Below are 5,253 nucleotides of genomic sequence, written 5' to 3'. Positions count from 1 at the left end.
TAAATTTGTGTTCTGTTGTTGAGGGACATTATGAGTGTCCAGCTTCTTCAACCTTAAAGACCCTCTTAAGACAAGTAAACATGGAGACACCTGCAGAGTATCTCAGCTTCACTGACATACAAAGGATATGTTACAAATATGTGACATTGAGAAATACAGGTTCCTGAAGTTCACCATGACATTTAGCGTATTAGTACATTCCAGAGGGAAAGTATAGTAAGTCAGATTAACCTGATGCAGATATCTTCATGACTTCCTCCTTGCAGAAATTCTCCAGCTGCATCTTTAGTGAGGAGACAGATTTCTTCACAGCCTCAAAAGAGAGGCCTTGGTTCACAGAGATACAGGATAAGTCTTTAGACTCAGGTGTCTCACTGACTGACTGGAAAGTCTAAATAAAGAAACACAGAGATAGAGAGAAAGAGAGAGAGGAGGAAGAGATGACAGAGAGAGAATAGCTTCATTCTCAAAATAAAGCATCCACGTATAAATAAATTGTAAGATTAAATGTACAATCTGTATTTAATGACAAGTAAATTCCGTTGATACAGTTGAAATGGAAACTTTTTTGTTAACTGTAAATAAAAGCTTCAACTATTACAGTGCACACGAGACTCTTAAGTTAGATATGTCTCTGTCATCTCTTTACTACTGTACATCCCACTTATTACTGTAATAACTGTATTAATCGTACTTACACCTTACAATACTTCTTAAACATTCACTTCCTTTCATTTCACTTATTACCACCACTAATACTTACACCTGCACTTTTTATATACTTATCATATCTACACTTCCTACCTCCAACTGCTGCTAGTCCCAATTCTGTTCATATCACATATCTATTTCTTCTGTACATATATATTTATTTATTCACTTACTCCACTTTACATATTCACATACTCTGCACTTTTTTGCTATTTTGCACTTCTGGTTGGATGCTAAACTGCATTTCATTGTCTCAGTACTTGTACTCTGTGCAATGACAATAAAGTTGAATCTAATCTAATCTTGAATCTAAAATCCTCTAATGTTTGAGATTGAGATGTGAACTATGTGTCTAATATAGGGTGGGTGTATGTTGCCGCCAGAGTAAGCAATCTGTTGCGAAGAAGATGCAAGGTCCCTCCCAGTACATCTGAGAATGCCAGCTTCCTTGGGTCCAAGAAAAAACCCAATGGAAAACTGGACACCAACACACCGGGCTTTGGCGTACGGATTGGCTAGACCTGAATGACCTCTGTAACCGCACTAACATTCAGTTGCAGTGGAAGAGCACATCAGGACAGCCAGTAGAGCTTAATGATGACATCATCACGGACCCAACGACGACGGCAGAGGCAACCATCACCCTGGACGACAGCATTCACCACCTCAACACAAAGAACACCAGAGGGACAATACTCTAATTTTTCCGATTGCGCATGATTCAAAATTGGACAGGGCTACGCCTACAAGGAAGACTGGCCTGCCTGCCGTGCGCTGATCACAGCGTATCTCATTCTGCACTGCGGAACACAGCACTACATGACGACATACACAAGTTTATAATAAAAGCTCGTCTTCAGGTATTACCGACAAAAGCCAATTAAGCAACATGGTTTCCATCCAAGCATGAGCCGTTCTGTCTGCTCCACCACGACCAACAGAGGGAATCCATCGCGCATATCCTCAACGGCTGCCCTGCCTACAAAGGACTATATATCGCTGGCCATGAAGAAGCTCCGCGATAACACCAACTTCACAACCATCCATACCAACGAGTCAGTAAAAACATACTGGTTCTCCATTCTCCATGATCAGCGGAACGCAATGAAAACTGCCATTAAGCACATCCCAAATACACCAGACCTTGTGTCAATTGATGAAGAGAACAAAGCGATCACAATCATTGAAATTGGTTGCTCTTATGACGCTTACATGGACACCTGCTATGCATTAAAACTGTTAAAATGTGTGTGTGTGTGTGTGAGTGTGTGTGAGAGTGAGAGTGAGAGTGAGTGTGTGTGTGTGTGTGCACTGCTCTCTCAAGCTGGCTACCTGCTAGCGAGGGTAAGCCCATGTGGTGATTCCTTCAGTTGAAGTTTTTTGGTTGATGTTATGAATCCCAAACGAACCCAACACAAATGGTTGTCCAAATGCCACTGGTTTGCCTTGACCTACATGTGGCCTGACCAAAGAGGCAGAGTGGCAGGCACCTGTGCACCTCAAGTGCCTCAAAACAAACTGTGAGCCATGATGTCAGGGCAGATGTGCTTTTATCAATTAACCACAGGTAGTGACATCACTCAAGCCCCGCCTGTCAGTCAGTGTTCTTCCTACCATGTGACCTAACCTGTCCTAACAATTGCCATAATGATTTTGAGCAGTTTTCTGAAGAATGAAAATGTCTTCATCATGCTAAAATGTTTTGAGTGATAACTACAGAAAATGTCTCTACACACGGTAACTGCATGGGGTAAGCTATCTGTTCAAAGTGCTGTTGACTGTGTTATAATAAGAACAACAAGCTTCTTTCTGGAAACTTAGAGATCCTAGAAGAAAATTCAACAATACTAAAACAACCTAAATTGAATTCAAATTTCCACCTAGGAATATATTCAACATAAATCGGTGCCAAATATTCTGTGCACTAACAATCCATCATGAACACTTACCTTGAGGAAATGGATGTGATCCTCTGTGAGTGAAAGCTGCTCCAGCTCAGCATCTCTCCTCTTCAGCTCAGCAATCTCCTCCTCCAGTCGCTTCAGGAGTCCTTCAGCCTGACTCACCTCAGCCTTCTCCTGATCTCTGATCAGCTCTTTCACCTCAGAGCACCTTCTCTCAATGGAGTGGATCATCTCAGTAAAGATCCTCTCACTGTCATCCACTGCTGTCTGTGCAGAGCTCTGTTAGGAGACACACAAAGAGGAGGGGGTCCATCTAAAGCAGCCCACTCACTCAGCTCCTCCACACAGCCTGGTACCACAGTGTGGCTCAGAGGAGCTGGGAAGTGGCTCAGTATTACAGACTCCTGACTGGAGGAGAGCCCTGATTGAGCCTGAAATGGCTCCTCCAGCAGCCAGCTGTTGTCCTCCTCTCCTCTGGTCAGTACTCACCTTGAGAGTCTCCACAGCCTTCCTCAGGTCCTGCAGCTCCTTCTCTCTCTCCTGGATTCTCTGCTGGATTTTACTCTGGGTCTCCCCCAAGTGTGTCTATGTTGAAGGAATACATCACATCCACAACAAACAGTTATGGTGGCCTCATAATATTATTATTAAGGAACAAGCTGTTTAAGCTACTGACCCTGACTGAGAGGAGATCTGTAGTGCTGAATAGCTTATTGGTGAGATGCCGTTTCATTGCAAGGTTTGAGAAAAACACAAAATAAGTTTTGTCTTTGTGGAGCAAAAAAGAGAGAACCAGGAGGAACACTGATTTACTGACTTCACATGCAATCAATCTTTATTTATTCATATTTATAGTTTATCTTGTGGAGTTGATAAACTTACTGCAACTATACCCTCACTGAGTGACCTGTGACCTCTAGGCAGTTGATAACCATGTAATGTCATTCAGTCATAGTGTCAACCACCCAGGACCCTACACAATGCCATTTCAGCCCCCTAATCACTGGGCTCATCTGAGAGGACTGGGCAGCAATATTGCAGGCAGAAACCATGATGTGCCCATTTTAATATAAATTACTGTTAAACAAGAGAAGTATTACAAAATGCCAACAAACATAACACATTAAATGGTAATTTAGGCTTTGTATGTGTATTTGTTATTTAGATACAGTTAATATGTGACAGGAGATTTTCTGTCTGATTTCAGTTTTTAAAATGATATAGCTCTTAAATGTAATTAGGCTATGTGTTTTCATTTCTGCATGAGAATACTGACAGTCTGAAGTTAACCATCTGGTTTTACAACTTCATTAGACAGGTGTGTTTTTATGTCATCGTTATTCTCTATCTGCCTCACTCTATCATGGACCTAAAGATAGCCTGTCTATATATAGCCTGTCTTCCAGTTGGAAACCCAATAGCCATGTCCTACCACACGAGTCCAATCTATCACCAAGAGAACTCCTGTCCTTACCTGTTTCTCTCTCCTCCCTGCAGAGGCTGACACAGTGTCATGGCCTTTGTGTTCATCCACCAGACAGAGCAAACACACACAACTTAGATCCGTACGACAAAATATCTCCAGAGGCTTCTCATGTTGGGTGCAGATCCTCTCCTGTAGCTGGCCTGTGGCATCAATCACCTTGTGTTTTCGTCCAGGATTAAGTTCATTGTGAGCTTTGTAGTGAGTTTCACAGTATGAAACCAGACATTCCAGGCAGGACTTCACAGCTTTGAGTTTTGTCCCAGTGCAGACGTCACACTCCACATTTCCAGGCCCAGCAGTACATGGAACAGGAGCAGCAGCTTGGATTCTAGTCTTCTTGATCTGTTCCACAAGTTCAGCAACAATATTATTTTTGTTTAAAACGGGTCTTGGGGTGAACGTCTGTCTGCACTGGGGGCAGCTGTAGACTCCCTTCTGATCTTCCTGATCCCAGCAGCCCTTAATGCAGCCTTTACAGTAACTGTGTCCACAATTAGTAGTCACTGGATCCCTAAGAAGATCCAAACAAATCGGACATGTAAAAAGTTCGTAGTTATTTGGAGCCGCTTCTGCCATTCTTCGTTTGTGCTGTGTAACGCTTCACAGGTTTTCACGTAGTTTCGTTTCGCCTGAAATCGGTGCTTCCTGGTTGGGTGGGCGTGTTCGTCCAAACATCGTCATTGATGTCGTGTATTAGAACACTAGTGTAGTTCTCAAACTGATTAAGCAGACAACTGGAAGGGCATACGGAAGAACTTATGAAAAACCGGAGTATTATTTATTTGTAACACTGTAACTACAGCATAGCTATCCAGGACAGAGCGGAGCACTAAGAAGAGCGCTGTTGTGGCTTTATGCTCTATGTATAATTACTATTATAGTTATATACTATTCGTGGGTTATCTAAATCACTGTTAGATACAAATGCAAGGAGACGAGGATGCAGCACAAGTTAGAACCTTTACTGGCGGGCAAATCTCTCAACTGCCAGGCATGAACAAACTATCACAGAACTCCGTAGTAGTGACAGTCAAACACAATCGAGCACCGAGTGCTCGATCCAATATACCACAAGCGCCATAGTGGCGATTCAGCCCTTATATACATTTCACAACAACCACTAGAGCAGGGGTTCTCAACCTTTTCTACTCC

The 5,253-nt window shown here is 42.7% G+C and overlaps 1 pseudogene; it reads right to left on the bottom strand.

The window, feature by feature from the left end:
- LOC116221164 overlaps positions 1-5,253 on the bottom strand; it is a 10,555-nt pseudogene extending 5,302 nt beyond the window's left edge.

This window comes from Clupea harengus, chromosome 7 (assembly GCF_900700415.2).
Source record: "Clupea harengus chromosome 7, Ch_v2.0.2, whole genome shotgun sequence".
NCBI lineage: Eukaryota > Metazoa > Chordata > Actinopteri > Clupeiformes > Clupeidae > Clupea > Clupea harengus.
This window is presented reverse-complemented; position numbering and strand designations above follow the sequence as displayed.